Below are 17,268 nucleotides of genomic sequence, written 5' to 3' on the forward strand. Positions count from 1 at the left end.
AATTGTGCATCGTAGCCCAGAGGACAGGCCTGAGTGTTAAATCCTCATCTTTCATTCATGATATGTATTTTAGGGAGCTTTCCCACATTATCACCGTCGTGCCGAGGGGAATGGGGAGGGACTATCCAGTGAAGTGAGCCAGCTCTTACCTATAGGTGACATCTCTGGGACGCTAGCCGAGTAAGGGCCCTGCAGGAATTTGGGCTCATTGTCGTTGATGTCCTGGACCTTGATAATAAACTCAGACTCTGGTTCCAGGGGCCTTCCGGTCAGCACGTCCACAGCCTGGGCCCGGAGAGTGTAATAAGCCTTCTCCTCACGGTCCAGGCTCCTCAGGGCGTGGATGTCTCCCGTGATAGGCTCCACGGTGAAGATGGAGCCCACTCCTTCTCCAGATAGCGTGTACTTCACCAAATTATCTCCTTTATCCAGGTCACTGTGAAGCTGCGGGGGGGAGGTGTAACATGACAGTTCAGTGTGAGATCAAGAGGAATCAGTCGCAAATTACTGGCAAAGTATAAGTAGGTCAAAAGTACTACGGCTAAAAATAAAGTTGGTTCTTTGCTCTTGGTTTGGTTCCCTCAAGTGTCTTTCAATGGTTGATTCTTTTAAAGGACCTTTGGTAATTGAGTGTACAGTATACATCAGTAAAATAAAATTAAATAAAATAGATGTACCAGTCATAATAACAATAATAATAATGCTAATAATGCTAATAATAATAATAATAATAATAATAACAATAATAATAATAATACAAATAATAATACATTGCACTTAACCCAAAAGTACTTACAAATATAGTACTAAGACCACCAAAAACACAGCAACACAGAGAGTACCAAACAGCACAGATAGTGGTTGTGGGAGTAGGTAGCCAGCCAGTAAGTGGCACCGAACCATGGGTTTAAAATGGGCTCACTAAATTAACAGTCACAGTAGATACCAGCAGTGATAGCCAGCTGATGATATGCTAGTAGCAGCTAGCACTGTCTATCGAGATGGGCTCTCTCCTTTGCCATTTGCAGTAGTAGCTAGCACTGATAGTTGGTTGGTAGTCTTTGGCCAGTGGTGATGAAAACAAACTCCCTCCGTCGACATTTGCAGCAGATAGCAGCAGTGATATCAAGCCACTAGTTGCCAAGAAGCAGTGATAACAACACCTCTAGAAACCATTGGGAATTTACATTAGATAGACAAAGCTGGTCACACAGAAGACAAGTGTTAATAGTATCATGTCTTTCACCACATTTCAAGCACTGAGCATTTTCCAAGTTCATTTGAATGGCATTTTTTTCTTATACATTTTACCCTTCAGTAGAAATGGAATTAATTTTAGACATGACCCACTCTCCATAAAGTTTTATGGATTGTGTTATTTTTGGACCTTTTGCATGCTGTTACTATGGATAAGCTTCATGACTGTGGGTTTTTTGGAGTCATTGCTTTGCAATAAAAAACACGTAACCCCATTTTTGTCCATTTTTAGTTTACTACATCATTTGAACACAGCAGCTGTCTTTCACATTTCATCAAGAAATGACCAATAGAAATGCTCCAAAATGACTTTTAAATATTTTTACATTGACCTCCACTGAAATTTAGGTTTGTTTCCTTCTCCGATAATGTTGTTATTTGGGAGATGCATGTTTTTCATTGGATATATATCAACGCTGTCTAGTTTGCCTAGTTGACTAGCGTGACATCTGAAATATCTTTTAGTAAAAAACGCACATACAAACATATATTACAGATGGCACACAAACTAGCCCCCACCACCCCCCCAAAAAATACTCTTTTTGAAAACATATCAGAACACTTGAGGCCACAGTCATTGAAATGACACAGTAATGCTTTCACGTAAATGGGCTCTCTTTTGGGGAATGTTCTATTTTCATCTTTCCACCGTGAACGAGATGAAGGGTCTTCCAAATCCTCTGAAATCTGATTTAAACTGACCCCTCCTGCCCTGGCTGATAAAATTCTGGTCATGTGGTTGCTGGAGACCTGGCTGTGGGGGTGAGAGATATAACACTCACATTTTTCACTGATGCAGCTGGGGCTCGCTCCAGGAGGATTGAGGCCAATTCCCTTGGGGTTATTTATTTTCAGGCCCTTGGCTTTACACCATAACTGCTTTCAGTTATCCGAATTGGTGTTTAAGGATAATGACAGGTGTTTGTTTGATCATATACACTTTAGTTCTTTGGTCATGTGTTAAAGGAAAGACTTGTAAAATGGTCAAGGGTTTTGAAAATCTTTCAGAATGTTTCATGATGTAAATGGTCAGGAATGAGTTACATACAAGGAATATCAGATCCATGTTAAGAGATTGTCACTGTAGTGACACCTTTTTCTGTCACTAAGGTGCCACCCTCAGGGATACATAGTCTGTAATTTTAGATAGGGAACATAATTTATGGCAGCACGGTGGTGCAGCAGGAAGGTGTCACAGTCACACAGCTCCAGGGACCTGGAGGTTGTGGGTTCGATTCCCGCGCCGGGTGACTGTCTGTGAGGAGTGTGGTGTGTTCTCTCTGTGTCTGCGTGGGTTTCCTCCGGGTGACTGTCTGTGAGGAGTGTGGTGTGTTCTCTCTGTATCTGCGTGGGTTTCCTCCGGGTGACTGTCTGTGAGGAGTGTGGTGTGTTCTCTCTGTGTCTGCGTGGGTTTCCTCTGGGTGACTGTCTGTGAGGAGTGTGGTGTGTTCTCTCTGTGTCTGCGTGGGTTTCCTCAGGGTTACTGTCTGTGAGGAGTGTGGTGTGTTCTCCCTGTGTCTGCGTGGGTTTCATCCGGGTGACTTTTTGTAAGGAGTATGGTGTGTTCTCCCTGTGTCTGTGTGGGTTTCCTCCGGGTGAATGTCTGTGAGGAGTGTGGTGTGTTCTCCCTGTGGCTGCGTGGGTTTCCTCCGGGTGACTGTCTGTGGGTTCGATTCCTGCACCGGGTGACTGTCTGTGAAGAGTGTGATGTGTTCTCCCTGTGTCTGCGTGGGTTTCCTCCGGGTGAATGTCTGTGAGGAGTGTGGTGTGTTCTCCCTGTGTCTGCGTGGGTTTCCTCCGGGTGAATGTCTGTGAGGAGTGTGGTGTGTTCTCCCTGTGTCTGCGTGGGTTTCCTCCGGGTGACTGTCTCTGAGGAATATGGTGTGTTCTCCCGGTGTCTGCGTGGGTTTCCTCCGGGTGACTGTCTGTGAGGAGTATGGTGTGTTATCCCTGTGTCTGTGTGGGTTTCCTCTGGGTGCTCTGGTTTCCTCCCACAGTCCAAAATCACATGTTGATAGGTGGATTGGCGACTCAGAAGTGTGAGTGTGTGAGTGAATGTGTGTGTGAAAGTGTGTGTTGCCCTGTGAAGGACTGGCGCCCCCTCCAGGGTGTTTTCCCGCCTTGCGCCCAATGATTCCAGGTATGCTCTGGACCCACCATGACCCTGAATTGGATAACCGGTTACATATAATGAATGAATGAATGATATTTTTTAGTATCAGATGTATATGCTGCATTGGGTCCATATGCACCATTTAATCTTTGGGACTTTTTTATTTTATTTTACTTTATTTTATTTTACTCATTTATATATATTTTTAAAATGTTATTGTTTAGTGTTAGGTTTACAGTTATGTTTATGGTTATGTTTAGGTTAAGGATCATGGTAAGGTTCAGTTTAAGATTATGGTTTAGGCAGAGCATTAAAAAGCTAATGTAAATGTTGAGAAATGCTCTAATATTTTGGATCTTAGGGTTAAATTTATGGTCAAGTTTGAGGTTAAGGTGATATTTAGGAGCTTTTAGGCAGTTTTTTTCTTTTTTTTTATGCTGGGTTGCCAGAAATGTGTGTGAACATCCCCAGTTATAAATAAAAGACATTTTATGACCATTTTATGAAGTCCCTATTGTATTTCATACTGAATATTTAATTTCCAGGAACTGCGTTTTAGTAAAATAGATGAGAATTAACCTTCATAACCAGTCATTTCTGTGAGAAATTGCTATGCTTATTTAGGCATTATTCTTTGCAAAACATATCTAGATTTTTGGAATACAATCATTTAGTTTATTGATCTGATACTGAATTCATCCATAAATCCAATTCCAAGTGCTCTAACCCTTAAAGCAGATTATAGAACCAGATTACACCTAGTCTTGGATTACAGATTAAATCTGGCAGAAGTAAACCCTCTGTGAACCGTGCTCAATCCACGCTTTTCTCCCCAAACCCAAAAACCCTTTCAGTGTAGAGGGAAGATGCTATTTCTGTAATGTGGCAAATGGATGCAAATTGCTTGACTTCAGTTATAGCTGGCAGTGAATAGAGCGCACTTGATCCCAGCTCTATAGGCAACACCTCCACAGCGTCGAAGCGTAGCTGTGTAGAAGAGAATCCGGGCTAAGTCCATCCTCAAAAACTGCCGTTCCCCCTATCAGCATGTAAGCCTTGTCAAGTTAATTAAAAAATCCCATTAGATGAGGTACAACAGGCCATCGAATGAAAGAATTCATTACTTAGCCGGGGTCATGGGGCTGGATTTAAGGTAGCAGATAATCCACGAGCCATAATAGAGGGATAAAAAAGGCTCTGTGTCCAGCCTTATTCATACGCTTAATCTTTTATTGAGAATGTCAATGGGGGCTATAAATTAAGAGTGGGCTTCTTTCAATCTTCAGGCGTGCTGCTAAAGATGTCAACTGCCAATAAATCTGCACAAGGCTCCGCAAGTCTAAGTTACGGCGTCTTGTCCGATTGCGGAGGTGGCGGGAGAAGAGGACTCACTCCCGGGATGAATTTTCAATTTAAAGGTCAGACAAAAAATTAATTGTGACAGGAATATTCCAGCTTTTCAATAACTAAAAATACTCTTTGGTCAAAATACCAAAGGGATCAAACACTACAGCAATGTTGTCCCGTGTTTAAACAGCATTTTTCCGAATGACCGGCTTCGGCACCTGTTGCTTTGGTGGGTTGTGCATAGAACTGCAGATGTGCCCATACATTTATTGCCGTCTGACTATTTACTGATGCATTTTCCCATTCAAAACATGATATTCTTTGACAAGGAAACACCGCATTTGATAAAAATAAATAAATAAATACATAAATAAAAATAATAGCAGTTTAAATATATATATATATAAATAAATAAGATTAAAACATCTTTCCACAAAAAAAGGACCACATGGCTCTTCCTCCATTCTCCATCAGTAGGCTGTCCCTGATTGGTCAGCAGCCCACAACAACAACTCAACCAACTCAACTTACAACAGCTACATGACTGTCTTTACCACACCCCCCCACAAATGCCATGAGAACCGACATGCTGCTGCTAGCACGCCACACCAGGACTTGTATTTATCTATTTATCGACTTATTTATTTATTTTACAGATGGTTTCTTCTCAGCATGAGGGACATTAACAGATAACTTAATTGCTATGCGGTTTAATCAAAGTCCAAAAGGCTCCGCAATCCAAGAGTACTAAGCTGACTAAAGTTTTTCTTCCTGACAATCTGGGGCTAAATCTGCAGAGCTTCCCTCTCGCTGCTTCCACGTGGTTACACTGCAAGACATGAGCTCATAGGGGGAGCAAACTCAGACTTACTCTAGTGTATGAGTTTATTTTAATATTCCTCATTTGGACATCAGAAGAAACAACAGTATACGATTTTTCAAGCTATTTTATTTATGTTTTACTTGTTTGGAAAAGGAAATATTAAACCCCATTTCCACAAGTGAAGACAGTCGTGGAGTCTTAATTAAACATCTGTGACATTCTTTGGTCAAAATTCCACAAGCATCAAACAACACAGCTCGTTTTTCCCGCTGTCTACACGGCCAGTCTCAAAACAGCGAGATTCAGCACCCGTTCCTCAGTTCAGTGCGGGAGCCCAGGAGTGAGGAGAGAGAGAGGTTCTGTTTAAAGCCGTTTTCCCATGTTTAATAAGCACTCTTATTTCTTCATGCTCATTGTTTAGTTTGCTCTGTTTAAACTGATATATTTGCTCTCACATAAACATTCCAGTGCTTGAATGGAGAGGCTCAGAAGGGGCGTGGTACTATTCTGATTGTGTGTCTGATCTCTGCACAAGATGTGGCCCAAAACCAGAACAACTTGTAAAAAAAAAAAACATTTGGTGGGCTCCAAATTCCAAAATAAATGGAATCATGCACTAAACTAAATTGATTCTTTCATTATTTATCTTCTTTCAGCCATTTTATGGGGTGTAACACGTCTTATTCCACTGGCAAATTACAAAGAAATGAAATGGCAATAAATAAATAAATAAATAAATAACAAGAATAAAATGACTAGTGATTAGCAATATTTACTAAAAGTTAATAAATATATGATAAAATTGAGCACTCCAGATATTCATAAGATGCTGATGTTACTATTGATTATAAGTCATAGATATTTTAAAATCCTGGTCAGCGCATTTCCACAGGGGGTGCTGTTTCAGAAAATACACACAAACTCTATTACGTACCTGAAGAAGTGCTACGGAAACAGTGCTGTAATCTGTAATGGGAGAATGCTACACAGACGTATGGAAGGATGGAACATCAACGGAATAAGACACTTTACTCTACAAAAAACCAAATTTAATAAAGCCACTTTCTCAAAATAAATATAATAATCTTAGAATTGTCTTTCTCCTAAACTCAGAGTGAGAAACTGTAGATAAAATGACTAGATTTAAAATGGTTTCCCTTACTCTGCAGTGCAGGAATGAAGTGAAACCTGAGGCGAAACATCAACATTTCTTTGGGTTCACTGCCTTAAAAGACACCGAGGCATAAGTGTATTAAGCCGAGTGTCATGGTGCTCCAGAAAGAGGTTTCATTTCTGCTCCTCTGTAAAATCAGGGAAATCGTCAGCGTTAAATGAACTCTGACGGACTCGAATGAATGCAAGACAACCAGCGCAGACAATAGTGCAAAATCTGTACTGTACTGTTCTAATTAGAATTTCACATGTTTTCTTTTCTAAGAGCTCTCCATGCATACATCTGCTTTGATGTAACAGTGTGATATCTGCAGCACCAGCGAATCTGGAAGATGGATCACGTTGTACAGTCGTTTCCTGAGGTGCCACCTTTGATCACACTTCATAATTGCTTCTCTCCACTTTCTTTTGTTTCTTCTTCTTCGCAGAACATATGCAGGTCATTGAAGACCCGCTGCAGAAATGCACTGCTACAGATTAAGGCCAGGTTCATTTACTTTGCACTGACGTAGGTGCGCTTGTGCTCTACGGACAAATGTGTCTGCTGTTAATGTTGGCTTCATCCAATGTTAATAAAGAGTTTGTCCTCCTTTGCTCAGGAGGAGAGCGTATATATACATGGAAGAAATGGAAAAGCAAATAATGAAAGGTACACGGGGCCATAAAGAAGCGTTATTGCTAATATGTTTAATTGAGTGATGGCTTTTAAACCTTTAAAATGTTCTTTACACTCAAGTCTTGAACAAATGTGGCTTTTTATGGAAACAAAAGTTGTTCTTCTATGGAATCGCCCAATGAACACTTTGTAAGAGTGTAGCATCTTAAACTTACCCTAACCATAACGCTAACACTGAATCTAACTTTAAATATGAGTTACAGAAGTGTTCTATTTAGTAGAAAATATAACTTGTGGAGCTCTTGTTTACAGTTTACCGCAATGCCTTAATTTGCATTTTTAAACTGAAGCCATTTAAGCAAACAGAATGTCTGCTACATGTAGCTGATTGTTCCTTGTACTTTCCTTTCCACTGGGTTTAAGGAAGCTGTCCAAGCCAGCTTATTTTAGTCCATCAGGCCGAAACTTTTGCAATTAAGGCTTGATCCCCCACTTGCTGCCAGCTTCCTCTGGGTTTGATTAATCAGCGGTCATGGGCATGGCTCCACTGTGTCATCTGGAGCAGCTCTTAAAGTGGAGAGGGCTAAGGGACTTGATAACACAGCTGCTGTACAACTGATGTGTCTGGGACCACTCTGCAATTTCTCCCAACCCCCCACGCGTCCATTCCCAGGCCTCATGTCTACTCCGACACAACTCCACCGGGCCAAGACTTGATTGCGGTCACACTGCCAAGAAGATGATTCAATTCAGCGCTGATCGCATTTAAGCTAAAGGTGCTCCGGGTCCGATTGGCTCTATAACAGGCCTTCATATTCAATTTGGAACAAATAAGACAATATCAGATCCCTTTAACCCTCTGTCTCTGCACTGAATGCAAAAATCAATGCTCTGAATGTCTCCGACTCGCACTTCTTAAAATGTCTGACATAGCATATTCGGAGAATACGGATCAGAACCTGTTCCCCACAGATGATTACCCAAGCCTGAATGAATCATCTAGCCTCCCACAACCTTCCAGTGCAATGCTCTTATTGTTGTGTCTGTGTTATCAGTGAAGGCGGTTGTAAAATGTAATGCACCACTTCACAGTGGAATACAATTGCTTGTCAAAAACATCCTGTTTAAAAAGACTGATCATGGAAAATTGTGGAAAAATTTTCCATGATCAATTGTGAAAATTTTGATCAATTGTGAATGATTTCATTGTTGTTATTATTATTATAATTATTATTATATAGTTAGATATTTTGTAAATACTTATAAAATTGGTCCAGTGGGTACTAAATTTTACTGCCACTTGTAAAATATTTACTAAAAATAATGTGGATGTTCTGTCTTGTCACGCCCTCGTCCTGTCAGGTCTGTCCTTCCCGCCATATGCTTTATCTGCACATGGCTTTGTCTGTTATTGTCCTTGTCTCCGCCCTAGTCCCGCCTTTGTTCCGCCTCCTCGTCTGTGTCTCATTCGTTACCCTGCCCTCTCATTAACTGTCTCAGGTGCGTCTTGTCTGTGTTTAGTATTTAAGCCCCCTTGTATTACTTCCTGTTATCGGTCATTTGTATCGTTTGTTTCCAAAGTCATGTCGGTTTGTGTCATTCTCATTTCTAGTCATGTCATTTCGTTTTTTCTCCCCAAGCCTTGTCATTTCTTTCCTCTAAGTATCGTTGTTTCGCCTCCAGTGTTTCCGTGTCTTGTTTCTTAGTTCGGTCTGTCTGTCTCTGCCATTTTCCTCATTTCATTTCATATGTCTAGTTGTTTCCTTAGTTGCCAGTCTTTGTTTCGTTATATCTTTTGTTTCATTAAAATTACTGTGTTTTAGCAAGTGCGTCCGCCTCCGCCAGTCCTCCCCATGATCCTTGACATGTCTACCCAACTTGTAAAAAACTGTTCGTAACATAAACATCATTAACTCTAAACTTCACACTAATTGGATCTTAATCTCCAAAATATTACAAAATGACAGCGATTTGTCCTAAAAATAATCCTAAACTTTACAATAAACCTAACTCAAAGTTCCTAAATGTTAGCTTTGACAGTGCTTTTTGTTCTTTAATGCTAACACTATAGTTACATTCTAATGGTACTTTTCCACTGCATAGTACCTACTCGACTTGACTACACTGCTTTCTTACTGTTTCATTAGGTAAATCTGCTGCCTGGCACCTGCATCCTGCTCACTCCAAGTGAGATGAGTAGGGACTAAACCCTAAAAAGCAAACCCTGCAGAGCTGTGATTGGTCAGAGAGCCTTGACACTCTGTGCAACAAAATGCAGACATCTAGCACAAACAAGCCATTTGTAAAACCTTCAGGCTGCAGTAGTACATTTGTTTTATTTCTGACTCATCACAAAGATAGCTTGTAAAATCATGCTGTGGTCTTTTCAAGAGGTCTGAATGCTACTTGGATTGGTTGCTAATAACTTAATCAAATATAGTGCTGACAGAATTATAAAAAACCCCTCGTGGAAAAGTTACACTGTGTTTCATAAAGTCTGCAGGCACTCAAGCAACATGAGCTCTAAATTTCATGTTACCATTCTATAACTTGTACAGCATAGTGACAGCATGAGCTCTTGATCATAAGCACCACCCCTTTCACCACCCCTACTCATTCCAAAGGTACTGGATGGAGCTCCATTGCTCCAGGTGATGCATTTTCACATTTTTACAGTAGAATCCCTTTGGGTTTTTATACCCCTCAGGCCAATGCTTGTGACAATGTGGCACGATGACCTCTCCTACTATAGCATTTCATTTCAAGCTGTGTGTGAACAATTGAACAACCAAAGATGTGTCTGGAAACATTTGGGCAACAGCAGTCTGAGTGAATGCAGCCAAAGGAGTTGTCTACATGACACAGTGCGTTCAGCCAATTCGTGTACCTGACTGAAACCTCACATCCTCTGTTGTTTTGCAAGGAGTGACTCCATGAACTATGAAAGGATCTCACCTGAATGTGCAATTCCGCTCAGCCCAAAAAGTCAATCATAAAAAATAGAATGGTGGGAGTAAAAGCACACATAAAAACAAAGCTCTCAGCACCGACCTTTCCACCGCATGTGAAGTGTGAGCTTTTGAACTGTGTACTCAGCCAAATAAACTGCTGTATTTATGCCTCCAGAAAGCTGGGGCTAAGCGGGAACAGTAAACCAAATGAGGTTATGAGAATCCAGTGCAGGAGCAGAGGGGTGAGGGGTTTACCTTCCCTACGTATTGGGGATCTGTGCCCATGTACTCCTCCAGAACGAAGAACTGGTTCCAGACCCAGCCTCGTTTGACCCGATGTAGCCCAGAGATGCCATGTCTCTTGTGTTCCCTCAGACCTCGGTGGTGCTCTTTACCCAATCGCCCCTGAGCTGAAGAGGACGCCGGAGAAACGAAGCTTTTGTCCAAGAGACACCAGAGGAACAGCAGCAAGCAGTTCCCCATGAGCATTGGAAAAACGTAGGTGTGGAACTTCAGCAGGAGAATCCGTTCTTGGAATGCTATGCAAAGGATGCCGCACGGCAACCAAATCCGTGATGGAGTATTCCCCAGCACCTCGATGACATTGACAAACTGACATCCGGGGTGGCTGGAATCCTCAGCGTCCCTCCTGTAGACGAGAACAGAGAACATGTGTTCATATGTATTCATATTCCCATCAGGCACTAGATGATCTATCGACTCCATCATATGCATATGCAGAATAAGGGTTAGCCTCACTGCGCTCTTCCTAGATAACTCCTGCCTTTGGAGTTGTAATTTGTGCAAATCCTTTGTCTCCTCACCCATGATGTAATCTCACTTGAAGGATTTCACGGATCACGGTGCAAAGAATAGGAAATGTGAGCAAACGGGCCCTCCTGAGTCTCTTTAACATGTTAGCAAAGCAAAACAGAACAAAAATACAAAGCTCAGCTCCAAACAAAAGCTGTGACAGTTTGGAGAATACGAATAAGAACAGGAACATTGATTGAATCAGCCTGGTCTCAGGGTGAATTCAAACAGATTTGAATAAAAGGACATTTCCAGGGTTCGTACAATGTGTACAAAATATCCTTCATACTTTGTTTATGTAAACTTGAACATGTGATCTTAAACCTGCCACTAACCTTAGCCATAACCCTCACCCACACACCTAATAGCCCTAACCCTAAAACTATAATCATAACACGAACCATATCCCACACCCTATAACACGTAACTAATGCTACCTAACCCTACAGTCTAAACCCAACCTAACCCATAATACTTATCCTTACCATAACCTTAACGTTTACCATAAGCTTGTGAGTGAAAACTCCAAAATTTAGAAGCAGTGTTTCTGTAATTCTTATTTTAGTACATTTAAATAAACAAATAAATAAATAGTTTGCATATTTAGCAAAAGAGCAGTGGACAGGAAAAATGACACTTTATTTTGGGGGGGAGGTGTTGATATTGTTGATATTGTTTGGCATGTGTACTCCTTTACAAAGTGTCTACACTTTATTTATTCAGAAATAATTTCATCATTAATCTCCTTCTTTAAATCAATTTAACAAAACATATTATGTTCCTACAAAGGAATCAGAAAATATTCAAAATTCATGCTGATATTATTTCAAATGTCACTCAGACAGTAAACACAGACTGATTTTCTGAAATGAAAGCATTTGTAATTTTAATCAAAATAAATAGACAATTGTCAACACTGATTGTGGAAGAAATAACACAGATATAATTTACTTTTTGTATTTTTCACCATGAGAATCTGTCAAGCACCTCTTTTTTTTGGATAATTTCTTTTCAGGTTCTGCTCATTTGAACTCAACACCCTTAATCTTGTCCCCAACACTTTTCAAAGCAAAGTTACACCTTCAGCAAATCTCAGTGTAGGCACTACTTTTAGTCGTATGTGAGATTTTGCTGAGGGAATGCCTGTGAACGTCAATAATTCACATTCCAATCATATGTTTCTGGGCTGAACATCAGACATGGGCTTCAGAAATTATGGCCCAGAGTTACAGAAGACAATGATCAATAATCAATCATCTTATCAGTGTAAACTTTAGCACTGGACAGTTCCTTAGTTAAAGACGTGAAGCAGAAATGTGCTTCTTTCTGAAAAGCTAGCTGTGGTTATGTTAGCTTCTTGCATGCTAGCACTGGGTGGCCTTCATGCGATCAGCTGTCAGGATGTAAAGGCCTCCTCCTGGGATGCGTTGTGTCTTGAAGTCTTCCAGTGTGTGACGTCTGAAGAGAAAAGCAGAGGCTTCCCACTGAGAATACAACTGCAGATGCAGTGTCCTGTCTGTGAGAGACCTGTCAGTGCTTCTGACCGGTTCACGCTAACTCCCCAGGGGCTCTGTCATCACTCGCTATATGAGGTTGTCTAGGAATTAGCATGACACTTTATTTTCCAATCAGTTTTCAAGCACAATTTCCCCGTATACCTTCCTCACAAGGGACGTGCAACTCACATGAGATGAAAATTCAAGTGGCTTTGTAATCCCAGAATGAACCACTTTATGCTCCATAGAGTGGGTCCCCCACATGTGGGAGGCCTTGTTTAAACTCTAGGCCAGTAGGTGGCAGTCACACTCTTATGAGAAGTGATTTCAAAGTTTGTGAACTCACCATTAGACCCTCGCCACCTGTTTCTGTAAACATCAGCCGCTGCTTATTAGCAGGTCCTCATTAACTTTCATTGGTTATTAGCCACGTTAGCAATTCTGCGGGAAGTATTCCAACAACAAACGTGCAACCTTTTCCAAACAGAAACACATTAACAGTTCTACTGCATGAATACAATTAATTAGCAGAAGCATCCTCCACAGACAGCCCTGCTGCATTTTCACATTTTAATTCCGAGCTCATTTACCCAAATATGGCTTCATTCTTTTGTTATTTTTATCGCTCGCGGAGCTTGCTGCACCAAAGGGCTGAGAACTCGTCTTGTACCTAATTATGCAGATATATTTTTATTTTTTATTTATTAATTTCTTTTCCCCATCCCGACCATTGGAGTTATCTGCCTCCTGACCCCGAGCATCTGGACGGGCTTTTTCGCCACTCATGACAGACCATCTGCACAGTGAGGCCATAAACAACATTGCTGCTGAAGCAGGACTACCTCATTTTAGAGACTAATGCACTGTGAATGGCCATTACATAGCAGTCCTAACACAGCCCTGGAGCCCTGCCAAAACACTTATCTCCCTTGATTTGTGAAAGTTCTCTCTTCATTTCGGTAGAAATCTCGATTCCAAAACAGTGGAAACCTTACATAAGAATTACTTTACTACTTTTGTGATAATGTCATGCTCTTAATGTTGGCTCTAAGCATTATGTCGGTTATGGCAACCTTTCATGAAGTACATTTAACTTATTTGAACTTATTTTAAGGTTTGATTTTGAGCAATTTTGGATCTGAGCTTGGGAAATGTGTTTGGAATGCTAACCACAGTTAGAATGTGGTGAACAGTGTTAACATCACAGTGAACTGACACTGAGTTAACGTCCATAAGTTTTTCATAATGTATTTTGTTTAAAAGCAGTTATAACACAATAATTATGGTAATCAGTAACTGATCAGTAGTAACTGAAAAGGCTATAACAATGTAATAATGTTCAGATGTCATTCAAAAAGCACTAGGGCCTCATATGTCATATCTTACCCAACATATGTCAGAGACAAAAGTCCTAGAACTAGGACTAAGTTTCTTTTTTATTCAGAATGACAATGGATCTCATACACCTCTAAATATTTGCTCTGAAAACCATAAGCTCAGAGAGAAAATGTCCTGTAATACATATCTCACTATACAGTGCTAGTCCTAGTCTAAAATACATAGGCTTTTGTCGTGATCTAATGCTTTCCAAAGCTGATTCGTGAGAGGTGCGTGAAGTCATGGCGACGCGGTGTAGATCAGGGCTCAAGTGCTGCAGGGCTGGGCTTTAGAGTCTGGCCCAGTTACCGAAGACGAGAGAAGACGTTTATTGCTGAATAAACATGAAGAGTTTCCAGAAAGCCCTCAGCAGCAGAGCCACTGAACCTGCACTGTCACATTTGCTTTCTCACAGAGACACCGCACTGAGAGGAGGCTAGAGGCTGAGCACAAACTTAAGAGGTAAGCAAAAAGGACCTCAAAGGAGGAGAGCCGACAGCATGCTACAGCAGGCCGCCCAATGACAAACAAACCTCTTGGCAAAGTGCGGAAAATCACTGCTGGAACAAAACCCCTTTCTCAAGCTTTTGTTTATTTTGTTTATTTTGTTATTTTTATTATTTCTTTTGAAAAAACATTTCAAAAACTGCTGTTAATCTTGTTCAAAAGTCATATAAGACAAGTTTGTTTACATCAGGTGGAAGCAGGTTGCACTTTGTCTTCTAAGTAGTATAGTATACAGTGTTCATGAGATAAGGACTTAATGCTCACCTAGTGGTATGTGTTGCTCACCTAATACAGATCATTGTAGAAATCAATTAGTCAATACATAAATGAACTCCTCTTAGATGCTCCATTCAATAGAGTTGTTTTTAAAATGCTTGTTCATACCAAAGCCACAAGCCACACATTTATAATTACATAAACATTTATGTTAATCTGAGAGGTGTCTGGCACAGAAACTGTAGTATATAGACTGTAGTCTATTCATTCATTATCTGTAACCCTTATCCAGTTCAGGGTCGCGGTGGGTCCAGAGCCTACCTGGAATCATTGGGCGCAAGGCAGGAATACACCCTGGAGGGGGCGCCAGTCCTTCACAGGGCAACACAGACACAACACACACACATTCACTCACACACTCACACCTACAGACACTTTTGAGTCGCCAATCCACCTACCAACGTGTGTTTTTGGACTGTGGGAGGAAACCGGAGCACCCGGAGGAAACCCACACAGACACAGAGAGAACACACCACACTCCTCACAGACAGTCACCCAGAGGAAACCCACGCAGACACAGAGAGAACACACCACACTCCTCACAGACAGTCACCCGGAGGAAACCCACGCAGACACAGGGAGAACACACCACACTCCTCACAGACAGTCACCCGGAGGAAACCCACGCAGACACAGAGAGAACACACCACACTCCTCACAGACAGTCACCCGGAGGAAACCCATGCAGACACAGAGAGAACACACCACACTCCTCACAGACAGTCACCCGGAGGAAACCCACGCAGACACAGAGAGAACACACCACACTCCTCACAGACAGTCACCCGGAGCGGGAATCAAACCCACAACCTCTAGGCCCCTGGAGCTGTGTGACTGTGACACTACCTGCTGCGCTACCGTGCCGCCCCCCATTATATGTTATAAAGCAAAATTCTGGACAGAGAAAATAAAAAGTGATCGCTGGCCGGAGGCACTAATTTCCATGAGCTTTTGAGTCGTTTAGTGATTTAATGATCGGAAGTTTATAACTGAGACGTGTAAAATGTCTAAGTACAAACATCCCCTAGATGAACCATTTCAGTCCAAACAGGGCGTTAGACCCTAAAGGCAGTGTCTTATTTTGCTGACACTGACTGATTCTGTCATGGAAAGCCACAACAATCCAACAGAAAATGCACTAAATATATTAATTAATTAATAAATACAAATCTCTCAAAAGTCAAACGTCAACATCACTCCCTCTGTGTCGCTTCAGAATGCATTCCTCATAAAAAAAAAAACACACAAACCATGGTCAGAATTAATAACACGTGGATAGTAGCGTTGACATGATACGTTTGGAATGAGTGAACGCTGCCCATTCTCTCTGAGCTGCAGTGTGTGTCGTTGTCTTGGAAGTGCTACACCACACCACACGGCACTACTCTCCTTTACAGTAAGATAGTGTAAAAGTAAACGGAATCACATAATTAAATCTGCAGACTTCATTCAGCAACGTGCGGCTTCCAGTGTCATAACTGTGATTAAAGTGGATTCCAATTACCAGCGAAGGAGGCTGTGTAAAGTTGGTCCAATTGGAGTTTAGACGCAGGGATTAGGGCTCGGAGAGTGGGCTGTATCTAAACTCTGCCTTATGGCCAAGGGTTTGATCACGAGAATAGTCACATTATACATGCGCTCTGCCTCTGAAAACCTATAAAACCAACTCATGAAGATAAAAACACCATCATATCAAAAGAGATTAAGAGACAGTCATTTTGGAATTAGTGCACAGTGTCCAGAAAATAAATAAATATATAAATAAAAAAAATAAAACCTAACCCTAGCGAGAGAAAGAGAAGCATAAACACATTATGCTCTCTATGCCTCTTTGATTCCTATTACTAACACTTCAGCACATTGGTATCTGCCTGTCCGGCTCTGTTGCTCTCTTTTCTCTGTGAGTGATTGCAGGGTCTGGCAGTAATAGCGTCCACTCAGTCCAGGGACACAGGAAGATACATGGGCTGTTTTGTTTTCCTCGCTCCAGTGCCGTAATTTTGTGCCGTGCTCCTTCGTCCTCTGAAATGTCGCTTGGAAGATAAGATTAGCTGGATTTAGACTCAGGCTTCCGAAGTATCTGCGAGGAGTTTAGCTGTGGATAAATAACGTAGTGGCCTATTTTTTAACAAAGGTGGAATTTACATTTTATTCTTTCCTTTTTTTCATTTAGTCAGAGGCTGTCTACTTTTAGTCATTATTTTATGCACAGAGCTTTTATTCATACTGTAGTACTTCTCATATATTCACTGAAACACTAATTATCCTAATGTAAAAATCAGTTTAAAACATACTTGGCAATTTTTACGTTATTTAGACGGAAAAAAAAACTAAAACAACATTGTCAACAAACAGTTGTTAATACATTTGTTGACAAGGTTGCAGTGTCCTAGCTTGAGAGTCTTTGGAATTTGCACAATCACCAAGGCTTCCTTGATGCTCATCTGATTGTAGAGCTGCAACCAGAGCGCTCTAGTCCTTTCACAGAGAGCAAAGGTGTGGAAAATGCTAAGTGAAGT

The 17,268-nt window shown here is 41.2% G+C and overlaps 1 pseudogene; it reads right to left on the reverse strand.

Moving 5' to 3' along the window:
- The window catches only part of LOC136677981 (cadherin-12-like), a 48,554-nt pseudogene extending 37,749 nt beyond the window's left edge, over nucleotides 1-10,805 (reverse strand).
- Between the last annotated feature and the right edge of the window lie 6,463 nt (nucleotides 10,806-17,268).

Source organism: Hoplias malabaricus, chromosome Y (assembly GCF_029633855.1).
Source record: "Hoplias malabaricus isolate fHopMal1 chromosome Y, fHopMal1.hap1, whole genome shotgun sequence".
NCBI lineage: Eukaryota > Metazoa > Chordata > Actinopteri > Characiformes > Erythrinidae > Hoplias > Hoplias malabaricus.